The sequence below is a fragment of the Podarcis filfolensis genome (assembly GCF_964270895.1).
Source record: "Podarcis filfolensis genome assembly, chromosome: W".
In the NCBI taxonomy this organism is placed as follows: Eukaryota; Metazoa; Chordata; class Lepidosauria; order Squamata; family Lacertidae; genus Podarcis; species Podarcis filfolensis.
Genome location: NC_139619.1, coordinates 41,857,773 through 41,878,388, shown reverse-complemented (window position 1 = coordinate 41,878,388; position 20,616 = coordinate 41,857,773). Strand labels below are relative to the sequence as shown.

Sequence of the window (20,616 nt, the reverse complement as noted above, 5' to 3'; positions counted from 1 at the left end):
TGGGGCCCCGAATAGCTAAGCTGAGGAGGAAGTGGCTGGTATTACTTGTTTGTTCTTGGTCCTGATCTTGCCTGCCCTTGCACACTCCTGTTGTCTTTGCATATTTAACCAGCACGTCTGTTCCGATGGGAGTCCTATTCCTGCAGTTCCACATCCTTCTCTTTGGCACTTGGGCATTCGGTTCCAGGAGCTGGACCTGAGCACAGAGGCTTTCTTCTACTAGGACTCGACAAAGGAGCAAGAGTGGCTGACAGCTGTGGGAAAGGCTTTGCGTTCCAAATCCAAGTACAAGAAAGTAAGTCCAACCCCACCCATTTCTTCAGCAGCCAGACAGCTGTCAGGAGCTGGAGTGAGGAGGAGGAGGAGGAGGTCAGCAAGAAAAAACTCCTGGTGTCAGTGGTGTTTTATTCAAAAGAAGCCAACATTCTTTATTCAAAGAAACCCAAACCGTGCAGGCCTAGTGATCGCAGAAACCTTTCCCAACAGGTCTTGCCCCAGTGAGGTAGTTGTGAAGGCTGAAGGTTGCTACCCTCCCACCACTCTCTGAAGTCTCCTCCTCCCCCTGGTCCTTCCCAAGCAACCTGAGACTCTGACACCTTGCCTGTCTTTGCTCCATCCTCTTAATTTCTCTGTGTTCTGGGAGACCAGCAGGGAGGGGAGCTGATCGCAGCAGGATGGGGAGACCCCCTGGCTTCTTCAGCAGCCTGCCTGATCTCTGCCTCTTGACCCCCGCCTCAAGCCTCCACTTCTGCCTCGGATTCTGGACTGCTGTTTGCCGTAGAATCTTCCTGCCCTCCTGCCTCTTCAGTTTCCAACACCTCCTCTTGCTCACAGTCTGCTCCCTCTTCTCCCTCTGACGACCCCCCACCAGTTCCCTGGCTCTGAGCCTTCTTCCCTTGGGGGATCCCCAGTTGGTGCCACCTGCCACTCCTATCTGCATCCAGCCGGCCCAGGACAGCAAGCAATGAACAGAGCTGATAGACATCCCAGTACCTTGCATCTTCTAGGTGCAGCTGGTGCTCATCTTTGTCAGGAAGGACCAGCTCAGCCGCATCAAGGAAGTGATGAGGGAGACAGTGGGCACAGGCATCATGGGGAAGATGGGGAGTAGACCCTGACAGCGGAATTCCCCACGTCTATCTTTCTGTCTGTCTATCTGTTTTTCTAATCTCTGCCAACCAGTTCCCCCCTCTTTCCTGCTTGCTCACTAACAGCCATCTTTGCTCCGCCCCTGCAGGGTAACAAGGGGTGTGTGGACGCGAGGTTTGTCTGCAACAATACCAGCTTCTGCATGGTCAATTCCCACCTTGCTGCCCACGTGGAAGACTTTGAGCGCCGAAACCAGGATTACAAGGATATCTGTGCCCAGATGAGCTTCCTGCCCCCTGACCAGGGTCTGCCGCAGCTGACAATCATGAAAACGAGTGCGTTTTGAGGGCTTGGAGGGAGAGAGCCTTGGCTGATGTAACTTGTTGGTCTCCGCTATCTGGAGAAGCAAACTGAGTCATGTTTCTGTAACTTTCCTGCCTGTGTGTAGCTCAGGGTAGGCAGCATTTGTTGTTGTTTAGTTGTTTAGTCGTGTCCGCCTCTTCGTGACCCCCTGGACCAGAGCACGCCAGGCCCTCCTATCTTCCACTGCCTCCCGCAGTTTGGTCAAACTCATGCTAGTAGCTTCGAGAACACGGTCCAACCATCTTGTCCTCTGTCGTCCCCTTCTCCTTGTGCCCTCCATCTTTCCCAACATCAAGGTCTTTTCCAGGGAGTCTTCTCTTCTCATGAGGTGGCCAAAGTCTTGGAGCCTCAGCTTCACGATCTGTCCTTCCAGTGAGCACTCAGGGCTGATTTCCTTCAGAATGGAGAGGTTTGATCTTCTTGCAGTCCATGGGACTCTCAAGAGTCTCCTCCGGCACCAGAATTCAAAAGCATCCATTCTTCGGTGATCAGCCTTCTTTATGGCAGGCAGCATAGTGCTCTCCAAATGTTGATAGACCAAAATTCCCATAATTGCTAAGAATTGGCCTTGCTGACTGGGGCTCATGAGAGTTCCACTTCAGCAACACCAGGAGGGTGCAGTGTCGGCGATCCCTGCTGCTGCAGCTGCACCACTAAGGTTTCTACTAGAGCAGCCAGTAGAGAGCAACATAAAGCGAGTGGCAGAGATGTATTAGATTAGATTATAGCAAATGTGGGCAACTTCTCCAGTGATCGGGGTGGGAGTTGCAGTTTGTTAAGGGCAGTAAGGCGAAAGCAGAGCGGCCATTTTGCATGGAGAAGGTTCCAGGCTCAGTCACCAGTGTGTGCAGATCGGGCTGGGCATGATCTCTGCCTGAAAGCTGCTGCCAGTCCATGTAGTCAGTCCTGAGCTTGATGGGTCAATGGTCTGCCTCAATATAAGGTAGCTTCCTATGTTCCTGTGTACTACAGCAGGGTTTGGAGGGCCACAAGCGCCCTGCCCATGAATTAACGTACCAGGGGAAATTCGAAAAGTCTTTGCTGAAAGGACATCAAAGCAGGGGCCAGGTGAACCTCTTTGGGAGATTATTCTGAAAGGTCGGGTGCCATGACTGAAAAGGCCCTGCCATGCTTGAAAGAGCAGGAGTTCCCTGGGAAAGGGATTCTAGTCAGTGGAGAGGCAGTGCAAACATAAGTGGGCCTTCTTCTGGTACCCTTTTCCCAAACCTTGAAACACTTGAAAGGCCAAATGGGATGCTCTGAATTGGGCCTGGAAGCAGTTCAAGAGCCAGTCTAGTTCACAGAGCACTAGCCTAATATGATCATACTGCCCAATCCTAGTTATCAGTCTTACTACATATTGCAGGAAGTGGCAGCAGGCTGCCCCCCCGCCCCCCGACCCCGTGAGCTAGCCTGTAGCTGTGGTTGCTTTGCTTTTTTCCAGCATTGTCATCTGATCACTAAAAATGAGCTTCAGAGACTTCTGACCTACGACCAGGTGAGAGACATCTTTGTGTTATATGTGGTGGTTTAGGATATTGCCCTGTTTATTTCCTTTGTCTGGGATACCCCAGCCTAGGCTAGAGAAGCCACTTTCAGGCAGTTAGGAGCAAAGAACATAGGATGACTGCGACTTCTACAAATGCTTTTTAAGGTTGCAGGTTTGTGCAACCTGAATTAGAAGCAAGTCCCAATTAAGTTGGAGGGTTGCCTTGGAATAAGTAGGACTGCTCTGCAGTTTCCCAGTTAGAGGGCTTTCCTAGCTCAGCACACGCTCCAGATGTTGTTGGACTCCCATCAGCCCCAGCATAGCTGCTGTCCAGCAATATCTAAAGGTCTAAGGTTTCCTGCTCTAGGTTTTGCATCTGTCTGGAAAATCTGCGTTGCTCACATGTTCTTATCAGCAGATACTTCCATTAAGTCCAATTAAATTGCTGGTGCTTTTTGTTTTACATTTTTCTCTCCAAGGTTTGTGTGTTCATCATGTTGACGACCTTTCTCCCACTTGGCATAAGGATCATTGGTATTTTGTGTTGAAACAGAGGCCTGATTGCTGCACCTTATGGTGGATTTAAACTCTGTGAGCGTAGTCATGCCTTAGCCCTTTGAGAAGGATGCTGCAAGGAAGGCAAGGGGGGGCAGCCTCAGACTTCCAACATACGCAAAACCATCATAAAACATTAAAAACTTCCCTAAAGGCTGTATAGTTACTTATCTCCTTGACATCTGACGGGAGGGTGTCCCACAGGGCAGGTGCCACTACTCAGAAGGCCCTCTGCCTGCTTCCCTGTAACTTTGCTTCTCACAGTGAGGAAACCGCCAGAAGGCCCTCGGTGCTGGACCCTGATGCCTGGGCTGAACAATGGGGATGGAGACACTCTTTCAGGGCTGAGGCCATTTAGGGCTTTAAAGGTTGGCACCAACACTCAGAATTGTGCTCAGAAACGTCCTGGGAGCCAACGTAGGATGCGAAAGGATGGTTTTGCAGTTGCTCATAGTGTCGGGGTGTATTCTGGTGGTTGTTAACAGTTTGTATGGATTATTGGTACATATAACATTGCATATTGTAGGTATGGCTAACCTGTGGTCTGCCAGATGTTACTGAGCTGCAGTTCCTGTTGGCTCCAGCCATCATGGCCAGTAATCAGGGATGATGGGAATTGTAGTTCTGCAGCATTGTGAGGGCCACGTGTCTGCTGCTCCTGAGTTAGAGGATTTTCCTGTCGTGTGATGCAGCAAAGTAATTTAAGATGACATGGGGCAAAAATGCACAAGCATCCTGTACCTTTAATAATTGTGTATAAGATAGGATTTCAGCAGGTATACCCCTTTTTTTGCACTTGGCTAACCTACTAGTAGGGACGCGGGTGGCGCTGTGGGTTAAACCACAGAGCCTAGGGCTTGACGATCAGAAGGTCGGCAGTTCGAATCCCCGCGACGGGGTGAGCTTCCCTTGCTCGGTCCCTGTTCCTGCCAACCTAGCAGTTCGAAAGCACGTCTAAGTGCAAGTAGATAAATAGGTACCGCTCTGGCGGGAAGGTAAACACCGTTTCTGTGTGCTGCTCTGGTTCACCAGAAGCGGCTTAGTCATGCTGGCCACATGACCCAGAAGCTGTATGCCGGCTCCCTTGGCCAATAAAGCGAGATGAGCGCCGCAACCCTAGAGTCGGTCACAACTGAACCTAATGGTCAGGGGTCCCTTTGTAGTTGTTGTTGTTGTTTAGTCGTTTAGTCGTGTCCGCCTCTTCGTGACCCCATGGACCAGAGCACGCCAGGCACTCCTGTCTTCCACTGCCTCCCGCAGTTTGGTCAGACTCATGTTTGTAGCTTCGAGAACACTGTCCAACCTGGGGTCCCTTTACCTTTAACCTACTAGTACTTCACCTTGGTCTTCCAGCACAACAGTGGCTGTTAATAGATTCCATTGTCAGGCAACAGGGGGTCTTTTGCTTCTCTGCTGATAAGCGATTTCTTTTTGGCTTTAGCTAAACATTCAGCGTACCCAAAAGACAGCTTTTGCTGATTTCACAGAGGGAGAGATCAAGTTCATCCCGACGTACAAATTTGACTCTAAAACAGATCCTGCTTGATAGTTGAGCCTTTGTAAGTAAGTCCTCTCAAACATTCTTCTGCAAGGCTTGTTTGTTTTTCCTAGTCTGCTGAGATGCTAGTAGTGTCCTGCCTTTCCATCCTCCTGAGCAGGCTAGTAAAACATATATTTTAAACATGGCTTTCTGCTAAGCAAGCTGTTGGAGGAGGGCTAGAGTTGAGGGCTGGACGGACTTCCTTTCCTCTGCAGCCAGAATGGACACCAAGCCACGGAGGAAGAGAGAGATCCAGCTCTCCTTCACCTGCTCACTTTGCTTGCATGGAATTCCGGGTTGCCAAAGGCTGCTAGGCGAGTTGTGAAATGCAAGGCTGTGATATGTTGTCTTCCTCAAGCCATCCCTGCTCTGGAAATGTTTTGGCTCCTTTTCCCCACATTTGTCCTGATAACCAGCATCCTCTGTTTCGTGGTGTGTATAAGCAGTGTTGCAGTTCCTTGAAAGGTGCAGCAGGCTGAATGAGAATCCTCTTTGTGTCAAGGAAGTCTGGGAATTAGACTTGGTGCTCTCTCATAAGAGCATGAGAGCAGCCCTGCTGGATCAGGCCATTGGTCCATCTGGCCCAGCATCCTGTTCTCACATTGGCCAATGAGATGCCTCTTGGGGAGCCCACAAACAGGACCTGGGTGCAACAGCACTGTTATGTACTGAGTTGAATAGGATCCAAACTGCAGCAGTCTGATTGGTCCTAGAACAATAGGATCCAAAAGGCAGCAGTCTGATTGGTCCTAGAACAATAGGATTCAGAATGCAGCAGTCTGATTGGTCCTAGAACAATGCAGCAATATGATTGGTTGGCAGGAACCACCCAATCATGCTCCAGATAGAAGTGAATCCACAACCTGATTGGCTTACAGTAGAATTCCGGAATTAGCCAATCATGTGCAGCCCATTGTGTAAATAATGTATATAAAGCAGATACCTTGAGGGGACTTTCATTCATTCCTCCTCACCACTATGAGCTGAATAAAGAGCATGAAATCACTTTGCGACTCTGAGTATATTTCACTGGCGACGAAGGTGGGATCCCGCTGAGCTGACTGCCACACACAGCACCGCAGCACCGCCACCTGCCGCACCGCTGCCTCGCACCGTGTATCCAGGCTTCAGCTCCGGGACACAAGGAACTCAGAATGGCAACCGACAGCAGCTTCTCGCCGTTCAACCCAGCATCTGGAGACTGGGAAGCGTACGCCTCCCGTTTCACCTTCCTCCTAGAAGCCAAAGGGGTCACCGATGAAGAAGACGCCAAGAAGAGGGCAATATTCTTCAGCATCTGCGGAGAGGAGACGTTTGAAATCGCCCGGGCTCTCCTTGCACCCGAAGACGTCGCTACTGTTCCATACAAAACAATAATGGAACAGCTGAAGGGGCACTTTTCGCCACAGCCCTCTGTGGTGGCTCGTCGAAATGCCTTCTATGCAAAGCGGCAAGCCCCTGGGGAAACCATAACTGGGTTTGTGACCTCTCTCCGCCAAGCTGCCCGGTTCTGCAACTTCTCAGAGCTGCAGAACATGCTTCGTGACCGCCTCGTCGGTGGCCTGAAGGATGAGAAGCTGCAACGACGCCTCTACGCTAAGAAGGACCTAACGTTCCAGGTCGCTCTGGAGGAGGCCCTGGCAACGGAAGCTGCCGAGAGGTCGACGCAAGAGGCATGGCCGAGCCAGCCGTCCCAACCGAGGGTCCACCACGAAGACCTCACCGACGACTCAGGATCCAACAGGGAGGAGGTGCACCGAGTACAGCAGCGCACTCAAGCAGCCCACATACCACAGCTGCCTCGACGAGAAGCAGGGAACTGCGCAAGCTGTGGAGACAGTCACGAGAGGAGGACCTGCCGTTTCCGCAACGCAGAGTGCAGGCAGTGCAGAAAATTGGGACACATCGCCCGGGTGTGTCGAGCTCGGCCCACCCGACGCCAGGCATCAGATGACCAATCCAAGAGCCCCAGGTCCCGGGGCCCAACACACCAAGGCAACTCGACGGAGCTCACGGACTTCCAGGTATACCAGTTGCCCCACCCCAACGTAGAGAAAATTTATGTAGAGGTACAGATAGAGGGGGCCCCATGCCGCATGGAGCTTGACACGGGTTCAACTCTATCCATAATCTCGGCAAGGACCTTAAGGAAACTGTGTCCTACTGGGGGTCCCAAACTCAGGCCGGCCCCATTCACCCTCCGGGACTTCCAGAAACGTAAGGTCCCCACAATGGGGGTGGGGACCTTCAGGGTGCAATACCGAGGGCGGACGCGGCAACTGGACTTGCTTGTGGTCAAGGGCCCCTACATTAGCTTACTGGGATTGGCATGGTTTGGACCACTGGGGCTAGCCGTCACCGGGGTGAACCACACTACCTTACAAGTGGACGTGGACGCCATATGCAAGGAATTTCCGGGGGTTTTTGATGGGAAATTGGGACAGTATACGGGCCCCCCCATTGCTCTACAGCTTGACCCCGCAGTACGACCAGTCAGGCTCAAGGCCCGCCGGGTCCCGTTCGCCCTGAAACCCCGTATAGACGAGGAATTGGACCGACTCGTGGAGCAAGGAGTGCTGGAGCCGGTGCCTAATGCCCCCTGGGAAACCCCAATCGTCACACCCGTCAAGCCGAATGGTTCGGTCCGCATCTGCGCAGACTACAAATGTACCATAAACAAGGCCCTCACGGCCCATGCATACCCAGTGCCAGTGGTCAGCCATGTCCTTGCCACCCTGGCTGGGTCGAAAATTTTTGGCAAGCTGGACTTGGCCCAAGCATATCAACAACTGCCAGTAGATGAGGCCACAGCAGAGGCACAGACGATTGTGACGCACAGAGGAGCGTTCAGGGTAAAGCGGCTGCAATTCGGTGTCAGCGTGGCACCAGGCATATTCCAGAATCTAATGGACTCTCTCCTTAAAGGGATTCCTGGCGTCACCCCCTTCTTCGATGATGTGTTGATTGCCGGGCCCACACCAGAGGAGTTTGAGGACCGCCTCCGCACCGTTCTGCACCGTTTCCAGACAGCGGGTCTCAAGGTGAAGCGGGAAAAATGTCTACTAGGAGTGCCTCAGGTGGACTTTCTGGGATTTATGGTGGACGCAGAAGGGGTCCACCCGACTGGGGACAAGGTACGGGCCATTTGTGATGCCCCAGCGCCCAAGAACAAGACTGAACTTCAGGCCTTCTTGGGACTATTGAACTTTTACCATTCCTTCCTTCCCCACAAGGCGGCGGTAGCGGAGCCCCTACACAGACTCCTGGACAAGCGGGCCCCTTGGGTGTGGGGCCAGCGCCAGGAGGCCGCATTCCAGGCAGTCAAGGACTTGCTTGTCTCAAACTCGGTCTTGGCACACTTCGACGAGAGGCTGCCGGTGGTGCTAGCATGCGACGCCTCACCCTATGGCATTGGCGCTGTCCTGGGACACCAACTCCCGGATGGAAGAGAGGTACCGGTGGCATACTTTTCCCAGACACTCAACGCAACCGAGCGGAACTACTCGCAAATCGACAAGGAGGGTCTGGCAATCGTGAAGGGAGTAAAAAAATTCCATGATTTCTTGTACGGGCGGCCCTTCACCGTGGTGACTGACCACAAGCCCTTGCTTGGCTTGTTTGCCTCCGAAAAGCAGACCCCCCAAGTGCTGTCTCCTCGTGTCCTCAGGTGGTCAATTTTCCTTGCCAGCTACCAGTATGCACTGATTCACCGCCCTGGGAAGGCGATGGGCCATGCGGACGCCCTCAGCAGGCTACCACTACCGGAAACAGGCCCCGACCCAGCACCTGCACAAGAGGTTATGAGCCTGGAGCTGCTTCCCGACCGCCCCATTCAGGCACAAGAAGTTGCACACCATTCCAAGAAAGATAGGGTCATCTCCCGGGTCCTGGACTGGGTGTGGAGGGGATGGCCCAGCAGCAGCCCCGGGCCAGAATTCGCCGGCTACACAACCCGCAAACATGAACTGTCGGCCCACAAGGGGTGCCTGTTATGGGGAAGCAGGGTCGTTGTTCCCCAGCCCCTCCGCAAAAGGGTCCTCACAGCCCTACACGAGACACACCCAGGGGTAGTAAGAATGAAGGCCCTTGCCAGGAGTTATGTGTGGTGGCCGGGGATCGACGGAGAGATAGAGGCCTGGGTCAAACACTGCCAGGCCTGCCAAGAATCCCGCCCAGATCCCCCAAGGGCCCCAGTCCAGTCCTGGGAGTCCGCCCGAGCACCATGGTCACGCCTGCATGTGGACTTCGCTGGCCCCTTTCAGGGGAAAACATTCTTCATAGTGGTGGACTCCTACACCAAATGGCTGGAAGTCGCACTGGTACCGTCCACTTCTACGTCCGCAGCCATCCGGGTACTACGCAGGCTGTTTGCAACCCACGGGCTCCCTGACACTCTCGTCTCAGACAACGGGACTGCATTTACGTCAGGAGAATTCCAAACCTTCACAGCGCAGAACGCCATCCGCCACATCCGTTCGGCGCCATTCCACCCTGCCACCAATGGCCAAGCAGAACGCATGGTGCGGACCACCAAGGACACCCTTCGCCGCATGACGCAAGGGGATTGGGAGTACCGCCTTGCCACATTCCTCCTAGCACAACACAGCACCCCCAGCTCAACGACTGGCCGGAGCCCCGCTGAACTACTAATGGGTCGGCGCCTTGCAATCAGATTGGACCGCCTTCACCCCGATAGAGCTCAGGATGAGGTAGTGGTGGGGGAAGGCAGGAACCCCCGGACCTTCGAGGCCCAGGACCCAGTGTACGCAAAGAATTTTGGGGCAGGCCCAGCATGGGTACCCGCCACAGTCACCAGGGTCACTGGTCCCGTGTCGTACGAGGTGCTAACGGATGGGGGGCAATGCTGGCGCCGCCACTGCGACCAGATACGGCGACGATTCCCGGGAGAAAACCAGGAAAGGTCAGAGGAGTCCCAAGGGAACAGAGGGGCAGTGAAGCCCATAGAGCAGGAGGGGCCAGCAGGAGAGGCAGAATCAGTAAATACAGAGAGGACCCGCGAGGCCGAAAGGACACCGGAACCAGAACCACGACTGAGCGAACCGGTTGCACCAGACCAAACAGGCCCATCACAGCCAGCATCCTTGGAACATGAGCCAGAACCTGAACCCCGGACCAGGGAACACCCCAGGCCGCAACGCACACGTAGGCCACCGGCGTACCTCAAGGACTATGAATGCGACCTCCCGGGCAGGACTGGAACTTAGAGGGGAGGGGTGTTATGTACTGAGTTGAATAGGATCCAAACTGCAGCAGTCTGATTGGTCCTAGAACAATAGGATCCAAAAGGCAGCAGTCTGATTGGTCCTAGAACAATGCAGCAATATGATTGGTTGGCAGGAACCACCCAATCATGCTCCAGATAGAAGTGAATCCACAACCTGATTGGCTTACAGTAGAATTCCGGAATTAGCCAATCATGTGCAGCCCATTGTGTAAATAATGTATATAAAGCAGATACCTTGAGGGGACTTTCATTCATTCCTCCTCACCACTATGAGCTGAATAAAGAGCATGAAATCACTTTGCGACTCTGAGTATATTTCAAGCACGCTCCCCTCCTCCAAGCCATACTGCTTCTCTTGGTGGAGTATGTTCTGTGGCCATTATGGCTAGTAGCCATTGAGCCTCACCATCCATGATTTGGCATATTCTTGTGGTTCTTGACAACTGTCAGAAGCCACCTAGGCCTGCTAGTTTCATTGCTCTTGCTGTGGTAATGGGGAAATCAAAAGGACAGGCGGAACATGTAGTGACGAAGCCGGAAAAGGGCAGGCTCCTTTGGGCAGCATTTCAGGTGCCAGAAAGGGTCTTTTGGATCACTGAAAAAATAGTGTCTGAACAAGAATAACGGGGCCCCTTGCTTTGGGGAAGGATCATCATTTGGTGGTGTGCCATATGCTTTGTATGCAGAGTCTCAAGTTGAAAGGCACCTCCACCTGAAAAAGGATTGGGCCACAGAGAGCTGCTGCCAGCCAGAGGAGACTTAATTAATGAATTGTGGGGTTGGAAGGGTTTCACGAGGGTCATCTAGTCCAACCCCCTGCAATGTAGGAATCCAAACTGGGGGAGGTCAGAAATTCATTCTGACCTGGTAGATGGCAGCTTTTGATTTCCTGACAACTCTCTCCATGAGGCAAAATGCCTGCACACCTGCAAGGTCCGCCCCTTCAGAAGTTGGACTCCCAAGCCCCATCATCTCCAGCTCTTAACCGTGGTCAAGATCACAGGCCGTGTGTGGAGCCAAAGTTGGACTGTGTGAGCCTTGTGTGTTGCCTCAGCCAGTCCAACTGTCTCCTTGCAGTGGGAAGTGCCGTGTGCCAGCATGGTGTGAGCCAATCCTCTGGAGAGGAGGCAGCGTGAATCAGCTCAGCTACCGAAGCCACATGGAATTGAAAAGGAGCGACCACAAGCCCGTCAGCTCCCTCTTCCTCACAGGGGTAAGACCTGCCCTGGCCAGGGCTATCGTCTATTCAGGGTTTTTAGTTGCCTGCTATGTGGCACCTCCTCGAATCTGGGCAGGCCCTGACCAACAACCAGGCCCCTTTCCACAGAGCTCCTCCTTGGCCAATGACTTCCGGTGCAAGGAGTGGGCAGGTTTTGGCTCTGTTAAATCCCTAGGCTTCCATTCTCCACTCTTCTGAGTACACGCTGCTCCTGCAGGCATGGCAGACCACATGGGATGAACTGTATACCTTAACCGTTGGCTCCATTCATGCAATGGAGCTTCTGTGGTACTTGGCTTGGAGCATTTGGCTTCAGCCCATTGGCTCTGGAAGTCACAGCCGCTGCCATCCTGGGGAAGCTCTCAGAGTTACAGTACTTGCCTCTTTCAGGGCTGGGAACAGGGGGGTGCATCAGGCCTTTCTGCTCTTAACTCATGCCCCCCCCTTTCAGTCCATAGCTCCAACAAATGTGCTCTGCCCCCCCCATAGGTGAAGGTTGTGGCTGACCGACGGTACCGGAAAGTGTTTGAGGATATTGTTCAGTTGATGGACAGGATGGAGAACGAATTCCTTCCCTCCCTGGAGGGAGGTAAAGACGAATAGGATCCTCTCCAACCCCTTAAAGAGGGTTTGCTGCAAAAAGACCAGGGGGGAAAGAAGCCCTTGGCCCATCTAGCTCAGTCTTGAGCGGTTCCCCAGGATTTCCGGGTGATCTCTCCCAGCCCTACCTGGAGATGCTGGGGATAGAACCTGGGACCTTTGCATGCAAGGCCGATGCCCTTCCACTGAGCGGCAGCCTCTTCCTCTTCCTCGCAGGCAAAGACTCCAGGGGTAGCCAGCGTGGTGCCCTCCAGATGCTGGACTACAACTCCCATCATCCCCAGCCAACATGGCCAGTGGCAAGTGCAGCAATATCTGGAGAGCCCCACGTGGACCTGTTGCATGTGCAGTCCCCTAAATGAGAGCCCGGGGCCAAGGACAAACTTCCCCCTGGAGCACGTTTCCTTGCCTCTGCTGAAGGCAAGCACTCTCTTTCCTCCCCCCCCCCCTTTTGCTCTGCAGTTTCCGTTTGAGAATGTGAAGTTCCGGCAGCTGCAGAAGGAGAGGTTCCAGATCACAAACAACGGGCAGGTCACCCTCCACTTCTCCTTTATCCCCAAGCTCAGTGACAGCCAGTATTGGAAGCCATGGCTTTGCGCTGAGCCCTGCGAGGGATACTTGGAGCCCAGCGCGTCTCTCTCTGGAATCAGAGAACTGTAGAGTTGGAAAGGGACCCCAAGGGTCATCTAGGGAAGGCCTTCCTTTTCTCCTCCTCTTCCCAACCCTCCTCCCTCAAACCTTGGGAGTTTGGTAGAGCAGGGGAGGCTTAACATTTGTGGGCTGCATTGCCCCATGCTCAAGCCTCCAAGGGCCACACGTCAAAGCAGCGGAGCCCAAAGTGTAAAAGTGTGTGTGGCCAGCTTTAAACAAACACACACACACAAATGAATTGAAGCCAAACAATGCTGGAGGGTCCCCAAACACCTTTTGGCATCGCAGGGAACCAGTGAGAGCAGTCCGTCCAAAAATTACTTTTTTAAAACAATGCGTATTTTTATGTTGTGGAGGCACAAAAATATCTTGGGGAACATATAGAACTAGCCAAACTTTTAAAAACTCAATGAAATGTAAACTAAAAAAGAAAGTTACATTGGGGGCGCAAAAATCCTTTCCCTTTTTATATTCTTTTGTTAGGATCACTTTCTCTTACCCTCCAGTATCCTGTCACCATCTTCTGTGCAGCTGCTGCTTTGGAGGACTAGAGAGGAAAGTGGGGGGGGGGGGGACTGAGTCGCTTCTTCTCCTAATTCTTGAAGTTAAGGTTTCCCCCATACACCTGTGAGAACAGGATGCTGTACTAGATGGGCCATTGGCCTGATCCAGCAGGCTCGCATTGTGTCCTTCTGTTCAATTCTTCACTGTCTTCACTTTTAATTTACAGACAAGCAAACCTGGCTGTGCCAAAGAGTGTATCTACCTGACCTCCTCCCGTTTTAGGTGAGACGGTGGACATTTCCCTGGATGTGTACGTCAGCAAGGAAGAGAAGATTGAGGCTATCTTTGTCCTTCACCTTGACCGTGGCAAGGACTATTTCCTCACCATCAGTGGGAGCTACCTACCAAGCTGCTTCGGGACCTCCTTGGAAGCCTTGTGCTGGATGTCTACCCTTCCCACCCTGCTTCCCTGCTTGAAAAACAGCTGCTCTTCCACTCAGAAATGTGGGGGCTGGGGGTCCTCCGCTGCATTCCGCTTCAGCTTCTGTAGCTGTGCATCCGCTTCCTGTGTGCTGTTCATGCCCTTTGTTTGCCTTGACTGAGTCATCCCAGGTTCTGGTCCTCCCACCTGCCCTTTCGCAGGGCCACTGAACCGTGTGCATTTCCCTGCCATCTGCCCAGATACTGTTCAGCCAACGGGCTGTTTCTTTCTCTTCTCAGGGCCTGTGCCATTAACACCCTTGGTTGTCTTTTGCTCTTGCCTTCCTCCTCTGATCTCAGGGAGAAGACAGCTTCCTAGAAAAGGTAACAGTTGGTTTGCTATCCTCTAGATGTTCTTGTAGCGGGCTCAAATCAGGTACAGGCAACGCCCCGTTTACACGGGGGTTGCGTTCCGAGGTACCGTGCGTTTAAATGAAATTGCGTATATTGGGGACAGCATTGGAAAAGCCTGCAAACACCCTCTAAACTTCCGGAAGCCCTTTGGAAAGGCCTTTTGAAAACCAGCAGCCTCCCTGCAAAACTCCTTGCTCCAACTCTCCACAGGCCTGAGAGGTCGGTGCCAAAGCTCCTGGGAGGGAGTCGAGATGCTGTTTCCATGCCACTTTGCCGCTTTTGTGCTCTTGGGGGGGACATTTTTGCCCCTTCAAGTGCCCCTTCCAGCTTTGCGGCAGTGTGCATGTGCCTCGAAGGCACGTAAATGGAGTTGCCCTTGTCAACGATCAGCAGCTGCTCCATGCAGTGGCAGCTGGTCCCTTAGGGCAAACCAGGCACTACCCCACCAACCTCACCTGCCTGCCTTCTGACTCAAATCCAGTCCAGGTGGTGACTCTAGCTCTCTGCGTTTTTCTCTTCCCTAGTCTCAACGTGGCCCTTGTAGAACTCGGCAGAGGAGAACGGAGACGAAACCAGAATTTGCCAGCACTGCTTGTAACTGATTTTGCGCTGCTTGACTCTGGGTCCGCTTGCGATTGGCAGCACGGGAGGCAGAAAGCCCAGTCTCATGATGCAGGCGCCAGCCCCCTCTGGCCCCAAGAGCCAGTTTTCTCCTTGTTTCTGTGCTCAGCCACTGCTGCACAGGCTATGCCACTCTGGCTTACTCTTACCACCTGAGCACTGGCATTTGGGAAGCGGTAGTGGCTGCTTTGGGGTGGCTCAGGGAAATGTCACTCCTCTCGAAATCAGATATACTTGGGTGTATTATCCTAGCCACAAGGAGACAGTGGTGACTGTCAATTTGGACAGCTGTAGACATTGAGAATCATGGAGGATATGTTTATCAGTGGCTACCGGTCAGGGCTATTTCTTGCCACTATTATCACAAACCACATGCTTTTGATTACCAGTTTCTGGGGAACATGATGGACAGAGTGCTCTTGTCCCCGTGTCCCTATGGACTCCCAAGGGCATGTGGTTGGCCATTCTGGGAACAAAATGCTGATCTAACCCAGCAAGGCTCCTGTGTATTTTAGCATGCACCAGCTACTCTTGCACTAAGACTCTGATACAGTATGTGTCATTCCCCACATCAATACACTCTCTCTCTCTCTCTCTCTCTCTCTCTCTCTCTCTCTCTCTCTCGACAGGGGCGGGGAGTATTGGTGGCGGGATGAACTGGGTCCTAATCAACAGCTGCCCTGGGGATGAGGGGATCAAATTCTCCATCCTTGTCAACTCCTTTTAGTGATGGGCTGCTTGCCACTGCTGTGCTCCTAAAGCTCTCTTGCTCCCCCCTCCTCTCTTTCTCTTTCTCTTGAATGTGGTAGCTTGAGATAGAACTAACCACCCTGAACATTTCTGGAGAGGAAGATGGGAAGGAGGCAGGAGGCATGGTTCACCAGCTGCTGTGTGCTGCATTGCCCAGACAAAGTCGTGGGCTGGGGCTCCAGCTGTTGCTCAGTTTCTACCACTGCCTCTGCAACGTGCTCTAGACAAGGGGTGGTGAACATGTGACCCCATCATCTCATCATGCTGGCTGGGGCTGCAGCCCATCAACCTATGAAGGCCCATCCATGTTCTGTTGCTGTTTTTGTTACTTATTTCCTGCCCTTCACCCTAAGGTCCCAGGGCAGGTTCCAGCAATTTAAATAAAATGTTAGCCAAACCTCATGACCACAGCTGCATATTCAGTAAGCTTTTGGGTGAACTGCACATCCGGAGTGGGAGGATTACGAGCTGCATATTAATAGGGGGAGGGGGAGCTTGGATTTGGGGTGCGAGCAATTTGTTTTTTGTTTTCCCCCTTGAGATGCTTGCTGTGGCTAGGGCCGGGCAATACGTCAATATAGATATATTTTCAAATCAGCTTGAAGTCTAGATAGTGAGACTGGTTTCATAATTTCTGACCTGGCAATATATTGCAAATCATGATGTGTGTGTGTACTATGCAAAAAACACCATGTGGGGGGAAACTGTGAAGCCAGACAATGCTTCTCTAGATTCCTGCAGCCCCTGTGGACTCTGCCGGTTCAGCTTTCCCCTGCCCTCCTGCAGGGGGCAGCAGAAATCACAATGCGGGGGAAACCGTGAAGCCAGCGAATGCCTCTACATAGCTCCATCTTATTTCAGACATCGTGATATATTGGTGTATTGCAATGTTTAGCTAGTGATATATCACTGTGTTGAAAGCCAGCTATCACCCAGCCCTAGTTGTGGCCTCAGAGGGCAAGACTTGTCCACCCAGCTGGAGCAAGGAAAGAATGCATACAGGCACACATTCTGTCAGGCTCTCATGCCAGTCCCCCTTGTCATTGGACCTCCAGGAGAAGCAGTTTCTGGATATCGTACCCCAGGATGGTGATGACTCCACTGAGCGGCCAAGGAGATCTGCCTTTTGGTGGACCACCTCTTCAAGAATGCCTGCCACCAGGTGAGCTGAGGGGGACGGTACCATTGAAAGGATGGGTGTGGGCTGGAATCCAGTACCAGTTTTGGGGTGTGCAGGTTCCAAACGTCCCAATTGATTTATATCTTAGCTACCGACTCGCTCTTACAAACTCCTGCTGTGAGTATAGTGGCACCTTGGTGGAGCGGCAGCGGGTGGGACATCCAGCATACGGTCTTCCTTAGAGCGGCTCAGAAGAACCCAAGTGTTCCCAACCATTGTCTGTCTCTCCCTAGCAAAGCGGCTCTCTGAGACTGGCCACTAGAAGAAGCGGGGAATGATTTCACTCTCCCATTGCCCCAAATCAGGAGAAGGGTAGTAGGAATGCTACTGTGGAAAGCAGGCGGGATACAATTCTCAGCCCTTGCGCCAGCTCTCTTGGTGATGGGCTTCTCTCCACTGTGGCATTCCTCGACCTCACATTATGCACCCCAGGGCTGGATTGTTCTTCATGCTATCCAGGATGTACCTCATCCCTTCCGAACGCATGGGTGATACTCTGCTTCAGGAGGACCTCTTCCAGACCCCGGGGACACAGGACGAGCTGCAGGAGATAACTGAGTGCCTGGACACCAGCATTTCCGAGACGATCCGTATCCTCTCTGGGGGACATTGTTGGGGAGCAGGGCTGCTTGGTGGTTTTCTTTCGCTCTTGGCTGGAGTGGACCTCACTTTTATATACCTGGTGGCTTAGGTTCCTAGGCCAGCCCATCCTTAAGGCTCTGGGACACAGCACAATGAAATGCCCACAGTCAAGTCCAGTCATGCATCCAAACAGCTTCACAGCTTTAACCCCCATTTGAAAACATCAGCCTGGCTAGATAGAGCAGAGGTGGGGAATCTTGACAGGCCCGCAGGCCCCACATCTAGCATCATACGTGGTGTCAAGGTAAAGACATGGCTGCAAAGGAGCTTCAAGGGTGCGTTCAATTGTTCTTTGGCAAGCAGGGTTTGTTGACCGCACTTTTGGAGTTGACCACTAGTATTTGCTGTTTGGATTGAAACCATGCCTGCAGAAGGACATTTCCTCGGCAGATCAGCTTTGCAGGCAGCTTCGTCAAGAGGGGAGGTGTGGGATAATTACAGTGGGGTGGCTCAGTTGGTAGAGCGTGACACTCTTAGTCTCAGGGCTGCGGGTTCAAGGTCCACCTTGCGCCAAAAGGGGAAACTTGCAAGGTGGGCCCAGATGTATAAGGACCAAGCTTCTTGCTTTGGACCAGCCTGGGAAGGAGGCAGGCTGCAGGTAACAGGACAGAACATTTCCCTTGCCAGGCTGTCAATAGCTGGCAGTGACCACTCGGTGGCCGAAGCTCTGCTCATCTTCCTGGAGGCAGTGCCAGAACCAGTCCTTTGCTATGAACTGTATCAGCGCTGCCTTGAGTGCTCACATGACAGCCACCTCTGTTGCCAGGTCGGCCCCAGAGCCCCATCTCTTCCTGGCTGGTCTGTGGTGTGTACAGAAGCATAGAATCAGAAGGGATTTCCAAAGTCATCTAGTCCAAATGTTGCCGCGAGTAACAGGAAATCCACTAAAACATCCCTGAAAGCCAGTAAACCGGCACACTGGCAGGAGGGCTAGTCTGGTCTGGGAAGCCTTGTTAACTGCAGAGGTTGCTGATGTCTCCTTTGATAACCATCCCTCTCCGTTGTGGAGGGGGGTGGGGTGCGCACATGTTGCCTTTTTGCTTTCTGACCAGGACTTGTAACAATAGCCCACCTGTTTCAGTGAACCTCGCTTGAATTTCCAACCCAGGAAGCGGCCATATACTGGGCCATCTAGCTCAGTATTGTCGAAATTGACAAGCAGTGGCTCTCCAGGATTTCAGACAAGGGATGTTCCCTACCCTCCTGGGAGATGCTGGGGGTGGAGCCTGAGACTTTCTGCATGAAAAGCAGGTGGTTTACTGCAGAGCTATGGCCCTTCCCCCAAGATATCTCAGTTGGTAGAGCATAAGACTCTTCATCTCAGTGTCCTGAGTTCGAGTCCCACCTTAGGCATTGCAGGGGGTTCGATTAGTTAACCCTTGTGGTCCCTTCCGACTCTGCAGTTGCATTATTCCCCAAAGTTCCCAGCAGAGTTCTAGTCCGGTTACCATTTTAAACATTCTTTTTTTTTTTATGCCAGGTCTAAACCTGCAAACATAACAAGTACACCGTGCTAGTGATCCATGCCCCTCCTCTAGCAAAGCTCTGCACTGAAACTCCAAACCGCCCCTCCCTGTCTTGCAGGTGATCTGCCAGTTGCCGCGGTCGCACCAGAACGTGTTCCGCTTCGTGGTGGCTTTCCTGCGGGAGCTGCTGAAATACTCTGAGAGCAACAATGTCAGTGGCAACATGCTAGGTAAGGCCTGCCTGTCCTGGCTGGGAGCTGGCCTTCCTCCTGCTCCCGCCTCCTCTCATGCAAATGTTTTCGCTTCCCTGCAGCCACCCTCTTCGCCAGCCTCCTGCTACGGCCTCTGCCCAACGTTCTGCCGAGTGCCATCGGCTTCCTCCTGGGCTTCCTGCTGGGGGTGGATGACTGCGAAAGGTGCCAAGCGTGACTGGAGACGAAGTGGGGAGGGAAGAGGCAAGGCCCAGCCTCTGTTCTCTGGTGCCTGCCCTTCCCCTTGTGCCATCTTGCCATGTGCCAGCTCCCTTCCCTGTGCTTTGCCCTTTCCACCTTTTCCTCTTGACTCCTGACACGGTTGCACACTTGGCTTTCCACATGGTTCCAGGGCATTGGCAGCAGGTTCAGGGTGCTTGGGGAGGGACCCTGTTGGAGGACAGTCATTCCCCTGCCCATCCTACTACCACCACTGCTGCTCTCAGTCCCTGCGCAGTAGTCCACGCTCTCCCCTTCTGCTGCAGCTGAGCATGTGCTACTCTTGGTGGGTACCAGGCATAAGGATTCCTGGCCTGTCCTGGGATTGCAGGACCTCTTTCTCTGTCCCCCCAGCCTTGATGCTCATCAAGAAGGGGCAGGGCAGCCACTGTGGCCCACGTACGCCTTAGCCTGCTCTCTATAGTTCAGCTATCTGTCCCCATTCTGCCAAGTAGAGTTCTAGGGTGTTCATTCTTCATGAGACACTAAGCACTGCCTAAAGGGACCAGGGAGGAGGAGGGGGCGCAGGCTGGGAAGCAGGAGGGGAGCTGAGGCAGTGGGTACAGCTGGGTTGGGTTGGGCTCCCCACCCGACCCCAAGTTCTGCAACTTTGTCTTTCTGCTTTTCTGTCCTGGGTTCCTGTACTTGGTGCACACACACTCTTAATTTATTGGGAAGCGGTTGTTTCAAAATGAAAGATCCGTTGTGCAGAGATTGTTCTGGTGTTTGGAGGGGAGCTACACTTGCCTTGGCTGGTTTCTCCACTGCTCTGAAGCTCAGCCAGACTTTCCAAATGTAGCCGCCTTGGGCCCTCGCAGCACACATGAGGGAGAGGCTGTGGAGAGGGGGTGCTGCATGGGGCATCAGGTTGTGCAGATACCATGGAATCTGACTTCGCTCTTCACAACAAGGCTTGCAGGTGCAGAAAGAGGGCTACATTGCTTCCCCAAGGTGTTTCTCAATTGCTTTCCTTCCTCATACTGCTTGCAGCTTGCAAGTTTCAGCCCAGCAGCAGCTGGCTGCGAATTATTGAATAGACTCTTGAGGGGAGGTCTGCCCTCCCCTCTCCCCATTAAGCTTTGTCTCCAGGGCTCAGTGGTAGGAGGGAGAGCAGAGGAAGAAAAAGAACTGGGCTTGGCTTGAGGGGGTTATGAGAGCATATGTGCACCTGGTGCCAAGGGATAAGGCTGCAGAACTGAGCAGAGCACACTTAAGAGCAGGAGGAGCTGAGCCCTGCTCCCGCCACCACCACCAACAGCAACTCCTAGATGTCCACTTGTTCTTCTCAAGGGAGTCCCAAAAATGACCAAAGGAGACTGGAGCTCTGAGAGCAGCTATGGAGACTGCAGAGTCTGGATGGGAGCTCTTTTATTACTTATTTTCATTTGAAGTGGGATG

At 52.9% G+C, this 20,616-nt stretch overlaps 1 pseudogene across 1 annotated transcript; it reads left to right on the top strand.

Moving 5' to 3' along the window:
• The first annotated feature begins 1,414 nt into the window (after positions 1-1,414).
• On the top strand, positions 1,415-19,177 carry LOC310753748 (inositol polyphosphate 5-phosphatase OCRL-like; annotated as a pseudogene). The gene is made up of 13 exons: positions 1,415-1,424; positions 2,865-2,950; positions 4,938-5,041; positions 11,359-11,494; positions 11,990-12,100; positions 12,563-12,728; positions 13,538-13,747; positions 14,036-14,059; positions 16,516-16,622; positions 17,146-17,230; positions 17,921-18,048; positions 18,867-18,978; positions 19,062-19,177. The product of its transcript is annotated as an inositol polyphosphate 5-phosphatase OCRL-like (transcript).
• The last annotated feature ends 1,439 nt before the right edge of the window (positions 19,178-20,616 follow it).